The 15,461-nt window shown below is 42.5% G+C and overlaps 1 pseudogene; it reads left to right on the top strand.

Moving 5' to 3' along the window:
• Positions 1-205: 205 nt before the first annotated feature.
• On the top strand, positions 206-15,009 carry LOC122098747 (annotated as a pseudogene).
• Positions 15,010-15,461: the final 452 nt, after the last annotated feature.

Here is a 15,461-nt window from a genome sequence, read left to right as displayed (position 1 = left end):
TCTGAGAATAACTCTGTAAACTCAGAGGTCAGAGACATGTGCTTTGTGCTTCTGCACCACTGCTTTGCTGCGTGGCTCTATATGTTCTTCTGAAACCTCCTTCTGAGCTGGCCCACAATGTGCCCAGGAGGTGGGAAGTGGAGGGGACTTGGCAGCTTGGCTGCTAATCACTGTGGCCACACTGACATGGGGCAGTACACATGTGATGGGCATCGGCTCCATGCTAGTTGTATGTGCCCAGTGGGAGCTTTGGCTCTTACTAGGAGAAAGTAACAGTTCCTCTGTCGTTGGGCCATCTCCCAGGTCAGGATGTCTTCATCTGCAGAGGCTAGAACTTTGCCATAGCTCTCATCTTGACAGGTTTCTTTCTGTTTTTCAATTTTCTCTTTCTTTCTTTGTTTTTTGTTTCTTTTCTTTCTTTGTTTCTTTCTCCCTCCCTCTCTTTCTCTTTCTCTTTCTTTATCTCTTTGTTCCTTTCTTTCTTTCTTTCTTTTTTTGTTCTTTTTCTCGCCATGGGTCTTGAACTCTAGGCCTAGGAACTATCTCTCAGCTCTTCAGCTCAAGGCCAGCTCTCTATCACTTGAGCCATAGTGCCACTATCAGTTTCCTGGTGGTTTATTGAAGATAAGTGTCTCAAGGGCTTTCCTGTCCAGGCTGGTTTTTACTGCCATACTCAGATCTCTGCCTCCTGAGTAGCTAGGTTGACAGTCAGGGGCCATTGGTGCCCAGCTTGACAGGTTTCTTATTTGTGCAAGATAACAATGGCCATGTTCTGTCCTGTGAGGAGTTTCCCTGTCATCCTACAACACTGATGGTCTTAGTGTTGTGGCAGAGCACACAGTAAGGGGGCTTTCTATGCATGCACATTGACTAGTATCTGAAAAGGCAGCTTGCAATGGCCAGGAAAGCTCCACAATTGCATACATCTCAATTTGGACTGGGCATGAACAAATTTTAAGTTCTAGTGTTGGTTCTTTTCCTTTGTGCACAGCTTGAGCAGGTTGTTTCCAGATGCCTGTCATTTAACTCAGTTACTCAATTAAGTCATCTGCTCTTTCTATGAGTCTGACTTAAAAGACTGCTTATCAGAGGCCAATAACTGATTTTAAGGCTAAGTGAAACACAGCAAGTGCTCAGGCATGTTGATTAAGAGTGCTATATATATAATGTACAGCTGCATGGTACTTGTGTTGTACACTTCTCATATCTTCACCGAATTCTAACTATTTCTTTTTGAGTCAGGGTCCGGTTGTGGGGCCTGAACTCTGGGCCTGGGCACTGTCCCTCAGCTCTTCTGCTCAAAGCTAACACTCTACCACTTGAGCCACAGCGCCCCTTCCGGCTTTTTTCTTTTTGCTTATGTGATGCTGAGGAATCAAACCCAGGGCCTCATGCATGTAAGGCAAGCGCTCTACCAATGAGCCACCTTCCCAGCCCCACTCTAAATATTTCCTATACAGAAGAAAGAAGCCATACATTTTTGGCTTATTTGCATAGGTATCTGAATCCAGCTAATGAGCCCATCTTACATTTGTTGGGGTTTTTTTGGTAGTTTATGGTTTGATTGAACTCAAAGCCTCATACATACTAGGCATGCACTCTACCACACCTCCAGCCCCCTTCTTGCTTTAAGTATTTTAAGTAATTTTTGCGCAATGCTCTTCCCTCACATACACCTCCCTCAGAGCTGGGATTGCAGGCTTGAATGACCTAGCCACAAGTATTTGGTTTGAAATGTTGTAATCCCATTGTTATTCTGGGTTCTCTAATTGGAGTTTTGTGGTATAGTACTAGAAGGCAGTGCCTTCTTACTTGACCTGAAATTATAAGCCTTAATCAGTGGGCATAATTCTGCTCTAGACAATCAGAACCTCATATAAATGTGTGGACACTGCTCATTGTTGAACCATAATTCAGGATATGTTGCATGATTTTAAGCCTCACTTTTTACACGCACTCACTCGATCGCACACACACACACACACACACACACACACACACGCACACACCATTGTCTTCTCTGGTGACTTTGTACATTTTCTGTGAGACCACCTGTGTCCTCTCCTGTGCATCTTGGAGCTTCTCTCACCAATCCTGCTATTCTCCAGCCTGTCCCCTCATCCACTGTCCAGTCTCTGACCTTGAGAGAGGCTGAAGTTTTGTAGTACTGGGATTAGAAAAAGAGAAAAGATACACACATTTAAGCAGAAACCGCATCTCTTGCACTTTTAGGTGATTTTAGATGCATGTTTTCATCAGATCCTCACTCCTACTTCTTCTACTAGCCTCCCACTGCCATGTTCTTCTCCTGGCTCCCACAGAAGGCTCAGCTGATATTATAGGAAACAAAAACATTGTGCTTCTGCAAAACCTGCATTGCTGCTGCTTTGAGTGAATCTATTTTTGTCATGAGAATTTTTCTTAATGGAATATGGGAGAATCAGAAAAAATAATTATTTAAAGCAGTTTCACTTAAAACCTTTTTCTTTCTTACTCAGTTTATTTAAATTAACTTATATGCCTAAGAGCGACATTACACAAAACCATCTTTCTATGTATATTTTTTTTGCTTCTTTCTGTGGTGTCATGTTTCAAATTCCTTAAACTTTTTGACACTAAGATCCTCATTGTTGCAAATATCCAGAATGGAAGGGAAGGGAAGTGAGAATGGAGATAAACTAATATCTTACATTGTCCACTGTCTGGGGCTGCTATTTCCACTATTGGAATTGATGATGGCCAGTTTGCAGATTCATTGTCATGAAACAGCCCTTACATCATTGATAAAACTGAGTAGCTTGGGTTCCAATTATAGCATTGGGCTTTTGGTGTCTGCATGAGTCTGAAGGACCCAAAAGCAAGCTCCTCTGCACAGAAGTGAGGTATCCTCTCCTGATACAGTGAGATAGTGTGGGAAGTTTTCAAAGGAAGAGGCTATTACTCAGCATTCCTATATTAGAGAATTTGGAGAGAGAGCAAAACAAACCCATAAACTGCCCCTAGAACTTGACCTCTTCCCACTCAATCCTTCCTCTTTCAGATAATAAAGCTGAGTATGCTGAGGAAGGCAGCACACTACTACCTAATTCAGATCTTGTTGCCTGGATTTCCTAGACAATTCCTACTCCCTTCTGTGATGGTCTGACTTAATATCTGACCTTTTCAAGTGTCTTCTCAGAAGGAATTCTGTCTTCAAAAACTAACTGTGGCAAATCTTTAACTCAGTTCACAGATAATCCAGTGGGAACAAATACTAATTGAGTATGCTGCATTCTACATCTTTTAATGAGTATGAGCTTTAATTGTAAGTTTTAAAAGTTATATATAAAAACCAGGAGCCAGCTAATGCATGCCTGTAATCCTAGCTACTCAGGGGTCTGAAATCTGAGGACTGCAGTTTGAAGTCAGCCCAGACAAAAAAGTTCATGAGACTCTTATCTCCAATAAACTACTCAGAAAAAGCTGGAAGTATTGTTGGAACTCAATTGGTAGAACACTAGCCTTGAGCACAAAGAGGCTCAGAGACAGTGCCCAGGCCCTATGTTCAAGAACCATGGATAGCAAACAAAATCCTATATATACTTAACAAAGTTGTACACATTTTCCTCTTTAGGTCCATCATAATCTCCTACCACAAGACACACTGCAGCTGGAATTTTGTAGTTCATGTTTCTCCAGCTTTGTGGCCTAGGGAGGTCTCTCCTGACAGGTCATTTCTACAAAGCTTTGATGGGTGGCTGTGTTTTAACAAACTGAGTTCCTGTTCAACTCATGTTTACAAATGAATTCACACACCATCATGGCACCGTTCCTCTGAGCAGAGCTGCTGGTGAATTTAGCATGGATCTCTGAGACACAGACATAATTTCATTTGGCATTATTATTAATCCAGGCAAAATATAAATTGCAGCTGTAAAACATATCAATCCCATTGAAACCTGGTATTGATTTTCTTCATAGATTTTTGAGACCAGAATTTTTTTTTATATTGGTACAAATATATCATGGGATAAGCATGGAATAGTGGACAGTTTTGGATTCTTATGTGTTTATGTACAACAGTTTTATCATTAAACCCCAGTGTGAGCTTTCTAACAATGCCTTGGGATATCTCATTTAGAATCATGAGAAATTAGTGTAGCTTGCTCAATTAAAGGAATCAATTCTCGCATAACACAAAAAACATTACTAACCTTAGGGGCAAATGACAAGGCTGCGATGAGGTCAGCCTCACCTAATGGACTACACCTCACACCAGTTGCTGGAATCTGCATCTGCAAGCCCTGTTTTCTTGTGTTATGTACAAACCTCCCAACCTCCCTCATTACAATATAATCTAGCAGGAGGCAGATGTCTTACATCTGTAATCCTAGCTACTCAAAAGTGGGAAATCCATCCATACAATCTTGACCAGCTCAATTAGAAAAGTCTGTTAAAATTGAGCCTCCAAGTGATTAGTACAAACAGGACTGAAAGTGTGATTCAAATAGCCAAGTGCCAGTCAACTAAACAGAAAACCCTGAGTTCAACCCTCAGGACTTGTAGGGGGTTGGGGGGTAAGGGGAGATGCAGCACTATATTCCCTCTTGATAGTATTCAGAGGACAGAGAACTAGTAGGAAGTGTCTCAATGACTGTTGTCAGTCAAGCCCTGGCTTAGAACTCTGTGTATGAAAAGTTGTAGTTGTTCTTCAGTGGTCAGACTCAAACTACATAAAAAGAATAACTTTGTATGTAGGTAGGAATAAATTTATGCTTTGGCCTACTGCGTGAAATCAGAACAAGAAACCACCTTTGAAAACAGAATCAGCTTTATGGGAGGAGGCTGAGGAAGAAGCTTATTCCCTATATAGTATACCATCAACCTCCCTGGAACTACAAAGCCTGTAAAAATAAAGTCCAGCAAAGCATTGGCTGTGCCTTATGGCAAGTTTTTGTCCCCTGCTTAGACCACCTCCCCCCATGGCTGCTTTGCTCTCCAATCTCCTGTGGCAGTAGCATCCACCAGCACATAATGGGATACCGGCATCAGGATGCTTGCTGATCTTACTTTCCAACCTCATGTCTTAAATTAGTCTGGCTCCATATCACTAAGTTAATTTAGTCCAGTTTATAAGACCTTAGAAAATACCTGTTGTTTCCAGATTCAATGTGTAAAGTCTCCTAGCAGGGGCAGGTTTTATCCGTTAGTCAATAACCGTTCAGTCAGTACCAGACAATCTTGGTGCTAAGTTCACTCTAAATTTTCCCTTTCTTGGACACAAGAAATCCCTCAAGTCACTATGATGCTTGGGTCTTCAAAGAGAGAAAGTTGAAAATGCTACATATAATGATCAGACTGTCCTAGAGGCACTGTAAATACCAAAGCAGTTCTGGCTATGTCACCTACAACTGGTGGCAGCAGTCACCCTTGCATGATATCCAGGCTGTAGGTAAGCCTTTGAAACCTGCAGCAAGTAGATCGACAGACTACATTTTCTTGGAGGAGGCTTTTTAAAAAATCTTAGTTTTTATGATTTGCAAATTTTCTGTTTGGCAACTTGCAATCTAGAATAGATTTTTGTCATCTGCTCACACATGCAATGTTTTTACTTGTTCCCCATTTACTTTTTTAACTTTAGAAACTTGGTGAATACTTTAATTCAGTTTAAGAAGCCTAATATTGTAGCAGTAAAGGGCCCAGCCATTGGAGTAGGAGCATCCATATTGCCTCTTTGTGATGTGGTTTGGGCTATTGAAAAGGCTTGGTTCCAATCACCCTATACCCCCGGACAGGATCCAGATGGCTGCTGTAATGTTATTTTTCCCAAGATTATGGGAGGCGTGTCTGTGAGTACCTTCGTTGAAAAATTATTTTAGACAATGTCTTAAGGACCTATGGTTTGGATGTTGTTCTACTCAGAGTATCCGGTGTGTTCTTTGGGAACATTTCATCAATGTACTTGGTTGATGTACTGCTGTGATCCTTCCCAGGGGAAGGCCATTCCTCCCATGAGGAGCCTCCAGATCTGCATAAATCACACTGATATCCAGTTTTCAATCAAGAATTGTTCTCTAACTTCACAAGCTAAAAGCTGCCCTTTTAAAGTGGCAGTGGGAGGCCATGCACCAGTTGCTCACACACACCTGTAATTCTAGCCTTTTGGGAGGCTGATACCAGAAATGCAGTTTGAAGCCAGTGTAGGCAGAGAAAACCAAGAGATTCTTATTTTAGTTAGAATGGAAAAAGCCACAAGTGGAACAGTGACTGGAATGGTAAGAGTGCCAGCCTTGAACAAATAATCCAGGTTAACAGCCAAGGGACCTGAGTTCAAGTCCTAGTATTCACAACGCCACCCCCTGCAACTGTACCAATACACCTCCGCCAACAAACACACAAAAGCAATTAGGGATCAAACTTGCATAAATAAAAGAAGTGAGGAGATGGGTTCAGTATAAATTTGTGGTTCATTTTTTCCCTATTGAAATTAGCCCAATCATGATGAGAGATTGTATTTGCATTTTCTCAATTACATACACCTGTTCCTTAGTTCTAGAGAGAGACTGAGAGAATTGGTAGAGAAGGGCATCCACAGAGATTGCACTCTGTTGAAGGGAGGGACTGGATGTCAGATTGGATAGGGGAACAAGTGAAACTCCTTTAGCTCCATCACTGAGTGCCCATAGTTTGACCTGGCCAATTATCATGATGCTGTCTTCATACCCATCAATGTGGGGAGTGCTGCAAGACCACTATATCATGGAGAATGACTGTAGCTGAGGGAGTTGCAGAAGGAACTGAGAGCCCACAGCTGGAGTAGCAGTACCTCCCTTTGGGGTTCATAATAACGTTTACCTCTGTGTCACTGGGACCTACCTCCTCATGCAGAAACATCCAGGACCTGGGGGTATCACTTCCTTAGGGAGCCTACAATGAGAGGAGATAGACAGTACAATTTCAGGCAGTCTTGGGAGCAATGAGAGTACAATGAAGAAGAAAATGTGTGTCTCCTCTCTGAAATTTCAGAGGGTAAGAGTAACTGAGGAGAGAGAGCTGTCAGTCACTCCTGAGTGGGTAGGGTTGAGAAGGAAGGAACATTGGAGCTGGGAGTGGCCTGTGCAATCCTAACTATTTAGGATGCTGAGATGTGGACTATCATTATTCAGGACCAGTCCAGGCCAAAAGGTGGGTGACATCTCCTCTTAAGCTAGGGATGCATATCAACTTCACTACAATAGGAAGCCTAAAATAGGTGAGTCCAGGCCCTATAATGTACCTGGATAGGAAGCAAGACCACAACTGAAAAATGACCAGCACAAAATAGTAGTGTAGCTCACCTACCTACCAAGTCCAAGACACTGACTTCTAACAGGTGTACCATGAACAAGTATAAGGTTGGGGACCTCGGTGTCTCAGTGTTATTCACAGAGATGGCTGTAGCATCTGTTGCTCTGTGGACTCCTGGCAAGGAGGAAGAGTCCTTCCACATTCCTCAATCTATGCCTACCAAGACAGCAAATGCTGAGTGGAACCCCTCACGATGTCTAAGCATGGAAGTTTGGTGGGCACTTTTGTTCCTCAAAGGGAAAGAGAGCAGGGATCTGCAGGATCAGACAGACTCCTGAGTGAGAGAAAGGCAGAGGGAGGCAATGTTGAGGTTAGCATGGAGTTTGTGTTTAGTGACTAATATGACTTCAATGGAAATGTTCTGGCTTTGATTATGACATGTGCATCTAGGCAGAGCTGGGGTAGTCCAGGGAAACACTTGTGTAAATTTTCCATAGGTTGAAACTTACTCTAAAGTCTAAGTTGTTTTTGAAAACTGAAATGTGGAGAAGTTGAAAAAAGCACACAGCCCCCCAGTACTGGCACTGTTCTCTGTAGATGTACCTGCCCTATCCACCCTTCTACTGGTGGGTGCTTGTCCCCAGGGTGCCTCATGCCCCATCCCTTTGTGCTGCTCAAGCCAGAATAGCTGCTGTTGGGCAGGGAGGATCAGGAAGCCCTGTTGCACCATGTACCAACAGGGCCTCCTTCCCTTGGAGGCATAACACATTACAGAGCTCTGCAGCACCCTATCATTGCTATGAATTGGAGCTTACAACACTTGAGCTTTGCCTGCATTAGGCCCCGACAACTTCAGAACAGCCTTTTGAGGACTTCTGAGACCTGGAGGGAGAGGCCTGGAATGCAGCACCTTTTCCCATTGAGCAGTGAGTTTTGCACAAGGAGCTAACAGGCTGAGAACCTTGGGAATGAGCAGTGCGGGGTGGCTAAAACTTGGTACTCCCTGCTAACATGCCAGGCATTCAATGACCTTTATATGCTAGCCCTTTGTGCCCACCAAACCATGGCCACTTGGTGTATTGTCTGATAAGCCAGGAAGTGATTGGCCAGCAACCAAGAATGACCAGTGTCAATGGGTTCATAAAGTTGAATGTACTGTCCCTTTATGAGAGATCCCTGGTAGATGTGAATGTACTGTTGCAATTGACAACTCTTTCCATCAACTCATCCCTCCATTTATAAGTCAATTCACATCCTACACCCTACGCCTAGCAGTCCAGGTTCACAACCAGTACTGTTCAGACCCAATACTTTGACATCAATTAAATGTCCAGTGCAGCCCCATTTGGGGTTATTTTCCTTTTTGTCACTATAGGATGATAGTGTAAAAAGTTACCAGTCCCCTCATTGGCCTGCATGCCCACACTCTCTGAACACAACCAATCCTGAGCCATTTCTAAAAGCTATAATTCTTAGTATAAAGGTGTCTTCTCAGAAATTCCATGCCAAGTTTTAGGCTCCTGTCTTTTCTTCACTTGTAACCTGACATACCTTCCTTGGGCAGATTATTAAGTTTTTCTGAAACTTGGCCAGCAAACTGAGAAGTGTAAGGTTTGGGCTCAGTCTCAGCCTCCTGCTTCCCTGAAATCCAAGAGTCCCACAAGGACAAGAAAGTATTCTGCCCTCACATGTGAGGACCATGTTAAGCACATGATAGAATGGGGGTAGGTCCCATAGTGCTCCACCTGACATTGAAATGCTGTTTTGTCCATTTTACTATGCTGTGTGCACCTGGCCCGACCAAATTAAGGGTAGATCTTTAAGCTCATTGTGAGTTATTACTGAAGAAGTTGACTTGCTAACAATTAAATGCTAATTCTTTCACTAAAGAATCCTTATTTCAGGAACAGTTTATGATCATTGTAAGCAATAATCTGGGGAGTGTGTGGATGTGCAATGGTATGGGAGGATGAGGGTAAAGTAGAGCAAAGACTAAGTAAATTTGGATAAACACCATCTAGCCAAATGGCATTTTGGAAGTGGAATCTTTGTACTGAATGTTGACAGTGGTAGAATTCTTGATAGTTCATTGTGTTTAGAAAGATTCAAATTTGTTTGAAGTCTCTGCAGTATAAGCACCTGCACCTTGATTAATATTCAGTGTACACAAAAAGTGCATGAGTGCATGAAATTGTACACATACACACACATACACAAATTTGGAATTGAAGAGAGGCTATTAGTACAGACCTGGGACTAAAGAGCCTGTGCTACACGAAGCACAAAGTGACCTATACTATGACAGCTGTTGCTCAGATTGTATGATCACCTTAAGCCATACTTCCAGCCCTTTTTGTGATTATTTTGAAGGTGGAATCTCAAGACTTTTCTGCTTAGGCTGGACTTGGAGCCACCATCCTCCAGATTTAAGCCTCCTTAGTAGCTAAGATTACAGGTGTGAGCCACCAATCCTGGCCTACTGCTTGTGCATTTAAGTGGGAAACGGTTAACAGCCTTGAATCAGTCATTCACACTCTTGGGAAAATTCAGGAATTCCTTTCATTGTCCTGCACATCCAGCCATTTGGAAAAGAGAAAAGCACAAGTCAGGAATGACTCCCTAGTAACAAACAGATGTGTATGGAGCTAGCTTGAAAGAAGCAAGACGGGCCACCATACCAGTATGATGTCTAGAAACAGATGGCTCCAGTGAGACCAGATGAAGAGAACCAGGTAAGGGCATGAATAAAGGCAAATGGTAGAGAGCCATGTTAGAGCTATTGACTGACAAGGGCAGAAAACATAAAAAGTAGTAATGAGACTAGCCATGGGGTACGTGCCTATGATCCGCATACACATGTAGCTTAGCCCAAAGGCCTACTTAGACCCTATCTTAAAAAAAGAGAAAAGTGACTGAGGAGAACAGAGTGGAACCACTATCACTGGGTTCTCTGGACCTGAACATGTTGCCATATACTGTGTTGAGAATATACCTCCTGCTTGACTGGAGGGACTAGGATGTGGTTTCTCTACTGTATGTTGAGAAAGAAAATGATGCTCTAAGATGGGCAAATTCAGTGGTCCTAGGGCCCCTCTCCTTTATCCACTCTCACTTTTCTGCCTTGAAGCACCGAGTTAATAAAAAGAACAATGTTTAGTGAGATTTCCAATAAGTGTTTACTTATACACCATCTTTTTACCCTAAGATGTTGCTTTGTCAACCTGTGGCTTAGCAGGACATTCCACAATTTTCAGAAGCTCATGACCTGTCCAAGACTGTGCTTAAATGCCAGCCTCACTTAGGGTGATGTTGTGGAATCTTGCAAGGCTTTCTGCTGAGGAACAGGTTCCTTGCGACTGTTTTCATCCCGCTTGCTTCTCTTGAAGGGTGGTGAGTCAGCCACACCTGTGCCCTCCAGCATTTGCTCATGTGCTCTGGGCACTGTGTGGAATTAAAAAAGCAGTGGAAACTGTAGTACCCTCTGGGCAATTTTCATGAAGATTGCATCTCTTGAGAAGGGAGACTCTATCCACCGCTTGTTTACCTGAAGCCCAGAAGCCCTAGGTCTGGTTTTCAGCACTGCCAGGGAAACACAGAAGGAAGTCATCATTTCAACCCATTCTCCCCTCCTCACCCTGCATGAGCATCTGGGAGCCTGTTGCTGGAATGGTGCAATCCACACACTTTCCTCTGGAACCAAAATGAAAACCTGGTACAAAATTAAAGCCAGTGTAATGTGAATAAGCTTGCATTGATGTATACACTATTACATGTTGTAAAAACAAAAGAATGTTCACTTCCTTCATGCAATCATTCGAAGTCATGTGTCAGACTCACCCCGCATGACAATAATTTTGGGAACATCAAAGTCCTGGCTGCTTTGTCTCTTATAGTTATATCCATATGGTGAAACGTGATGTCTAAGATGATATCCAGCAGGAAGAGCCTCAGCCATTAGAACATGGGCTCTGTGTCTCAGGAACAAGTCACTTTTCGTAACTCAGAGAGGAAAAGAAACCCCAGAGAGCCATTCCATGCCTGGTTCACTTCCATAAGATTACTTGGCATTATTAATGGCTCATTGTCTTGCATATGAAGAGTTCACACATGGGAGCTGGCATTAGAGGACAGAGTGCAGATAAAGGAAGTTAAAATAACAACCTCAAACCAAAGCAGACCTTTCATATTTTTGGATTATCAATGAGGTTATGTCTTTCTCTTAATCACCCAGCCCATCTGCAAATTGGATCATGACCCCACACAATTCATACTTGGTGTCTACTAGCACCCCCCCCCCCACACACAGGATCGGGGGTTTGTGAGTACCCATCCTCAATGTTGACATTGAGGAATGAGGCCCCCTCTGTCTGCCTGCATCATGTTTCACATCACATCACTCTGCTTTCTTTCAGGCCAATGAAATGTTGATCAGTGGATGGAAGCTCACCGCACAGGAGATATATGGAAAATGCCTGATGTTCCAGGTTTCTGGCCAAGGATGTCATGGTTCAAATCAAGGAGCTTGCTTCCTGTAATACAGTTGTTCATGTAGTTGGTTCTTTTTTCCTTCATTTTTTTTTTTGTTGTTTATTTTATTTCCCATCCCTTCCTCTTCCCCTTCACCCCCCCCCCCCCAAGCAAAGTTGTAAAGTTCATTTTTTGACAAAACATCTTGTACATCTGTATCCCTATTTAAACAATTTGTTTTTTCCCTTAGTTGGTTCTTTTACATGTTAGTTTAAAAAATAAAATCTTAGGCTGAGAAGGTGGCCCAGTGATAAAGTGCTTGCCTAGTATGCATGAAGCCCTGGGATCGATTCCTCAGTAACTACAGACCCAGAAAAAAGCCAGAAGTGTTTCTGTGGCTCAAGTGTTAATGTGCACAAGCACTGAGTTCAGGCCCCAGAACTTACAAAAATGAATAAATTAAGTGGCTGTTGCCACTTAAGGCCATAAAAAATGGGCAACAAGGCTCAGGACTTTTGCCCCAAGAGCTTATGTCTCTGCCCACAAACAGGGTGATAAAGATCATGTGTCTCACTTTACAATAAATAGAAAACCCTTAAATGATGAATGGATTGATACAATGTGGTATATATGTATAAAGTTGCATACACACACACACACACACACACACACACACACACACAGAAATCCCACTCATCCATTGGAGAGCATGATAAATACCATTTGTAACAAAGTGGAAACACTGGGAAAGTATTATATTACGGGAAGTAATCCAGACTCAGAGAACACAGGCTGCATGTTTTCCCTTATTTGTGGCAGCTACAATGCTCCACTAATTCCAGAAGCAAATACACTGGGTTGTATGCTAATGCTCACAGATGAATTAACTGAAATATAATGGACTCTATGAAGAGCAGAAATAGTGAAATATTTTTTCCTTTAAGGAAATGTTTAATAGTCTGCAAGAAAAAAAAACTCCAAAAGTGTGTCAGGCAATCCATTCACTTGTTAATATCTTAGAAAAAGGGTGCTCTCACTGCAGTGGGCCAGACTAAACATAGTCACACACATTTTTGAGACTAAAAATCCAAAGCCTACTGACATCACAAATAAATGTGTCTTGTTAAAAGTTTTAATCTATTTCTAGTTCCTGACTTTCCAGACCAAGAATTATTTTCTTACAAGGGAATATGAAAACATAAACATACATTTCTGGAAATGAGCATGAGGTTATTTGTTCTTTCTCAGAAGTTTGTCTCAATGAAAACAAACAACTGAACTTAAATGCTGAAGAATATAAATGTATTACTCCATCATACCATAAAAAGAATGTAATCTGTGAGCAAGGTAAACATGACCAACCAAAATAAGGCAATTAACAGAAGTCTCATAGAAGTAAATTTCTTCTTTCTCATTGCCATCTTAAACCCTCCACCTCTGTGTTCTTCTGGTACACAAATGAGAATCTGGCAGACCTCTTAAGGAGCAGAGCAGAATGGACAGTCTCCACACAGGCCAGATGAGCACAGTGAGTTGACAGGTCCCCAAGGTAGGTATTTCAGTATGGGAAGCTGTTGGAATGATCCTTTCCTCATAATCCAAACAGTCACATGCTCATGGCAAGGTCCAGAAATGTCGAAGTGAGACTTATGAAGGTCACAGGTGAAAAAAGGCAATAATCTAGCATAAAAGATAAATGTTTCAAACAGGACTGTGGTAGGGCATAACTGTAATTCCAGAACTCAGGAACCTGAGGCAGGAAGATCTTCAATTTTAGTCCAGCTTGGCAATAAAGCAAGGTCTTGCCTTATGAAGCTCAGGTTTCCTATCATCACTTGCTAAAGAAAAACTACTTGCATGAGAAGCACCATCTGAGATTTCCATGGCATCCTCTCCGTCTTCACATTCATTGCCTTTACTAAGTTTTTTCTCTGTCACTATCCATTTCCCAGCTAATCAACTGCAATTCATTTCCTTGTCCTTATCATCGGCACACAAAGTATTCTTGCCTATTCTAGTGCCATTCCCATTGATTCTCTGCATTTTAAACAGTGTCCTGTCTTCATCTGAGTGATCATTTTCACTGTAACTCCATGGTATATTTGTGAGCTCAATGTACTAGATGTGGTTGTTTCTTTGGTCTCGGAGATAATTCAATATTTCAGGTGTCCTGAAATCCTTCTCCAAACTTGAGCCATGCTTCAGAGAGGGAGGGTGGCAGCTGTGCTCACTGTCCTAAGACTTGCACTTCTGACCTGTGGTGGACTCTTATTGAAAGCATGGATACTCTATGTCCCACTTCCTTTTCTTCTTGGGTCTGTTGGTGCCATCACCATAGACATGGTATCAGCTCGTGCTAGAATAATTCTTTGGAAAGAATAAGACAAAACCCAATAAAGGAAGCACAAGGAAATTATATATTGTTCAGTGTGAAAATATAAAATTCATAGTGAAGCAAAATTTATGGGGATCAAACCTCCATTTTCAGTGGCCTTGAATGTCAAGCCATCGTACTAGTTCTCTATGTCTGTGTGTAACATTTATAGTCAGGCTCTTCTTGTGGTCATGTAGGTCCTATTGACCACCAGGAGTCACTGGAAGTCCAGGGTACATTTGGTACATGGGTGGAGGGGTTCTCCTGGAGAACCATTTTGGCACTGACAGGCCAGGGATGAGGGCGAGAAGCCAAAAAGAAGGCAGCAGTAAATGTAGGGGAGGCTGCAACAGTGGCTTCAGTCACAGCCTGAAACCCGAAGGGCTACAGCATGGTCACTGCAACCTTTGGAACTCATGTGCACATGGGGAGCTCAATTAGCATGCACAGAGCAGAGAAAAGTTGGGTATCCTGAAGCCAACGTCCAGACTGCTGTGGCGGTGCAAACTGAGGATTGAGGGCCGAGAGTGGTCAGTCCAGAGGCCCAGTGGCTGGAAGGTAGGTACACATAATGGTCGCTTAAGCCCTGGAGTCATTTGAAAGGGAAAATTTGTTGTTTCTTTTCCCCCTGTCTAAGCTGCCTTCCTACCATCACCCACACACCTCGCTTCCTCTATAGCAAGAGCCTAGTCAAGAGGCACCCCACTCAGCTAAGAAGAGATTTTGCAGTGGGCCCCTAATGATCCCTACCTCTTCAAGAGGCTGCAGCTGGAGCCGTCATTGGAAAGTTACATACAAACCCAGTGGGCACTCGAAAGGATGCCTGTGCTGCTGAACAGAAGTATGAGAAGCTGAGACCATTTGAATGTGGTGATGGAGGTGTGGCCCAGTTGGTAGACTGATAGCCAATGAACCAAACGGTCAGGTCCTGAGTTCAAGTCCTCATCTAGAACCAAAGAAGAAAGAGTAAAAAAGATCCTTTGTAGCATTTTTTACATTTGACATTCATCCTATACTCTCACTAAATATATCTCTATATACCTATAAGAAATAAATTTATTCCTTTGTTGTTGGGCTTTAGCTTCATTTTTACATTACTGTATTTTGTAACCCAGGACATCATCAGTCATACTTCCACTCCATTTTTCTTTCTTGGTTCATTTTTTCTTATCTATTCTAAGAGACTGAAGTCCAGACAAGGGCTCTGGCCATCATCTCTTTTTACCCACATCCCTACTTTTTGCCTTTGTATCTTGTGTGTGGGTGTGTGTGTGTGTGTGAGAGAGAGAGAGAGAGAGAGGGAGGGAGGGAGGGAGAGAGAGAGAGAGAATAATGTAGAGAGGGGTTACAATTA

This window comes from Dipodomys spectabilis, unplaced genomic scaffold (genome assembly GCF_019054845.1).
Source record: "Dipodomys spectabilis isolate Male_0828 unplaced genomic scaffold, ASM1905484v1 ptg000491l, whole genome shotgun sequence".
Lineage (NCBI taxonomy): Eukaryota > Metazoa > Chordata > Mammalia > Rodentia > Heteromyidae > Dipodomys > Dipodomys spectabilis.
Note: the sequence above shows the minus strand (reverse complement) of the source record. Positions and strands in the feature narration are given on the sequence as shown.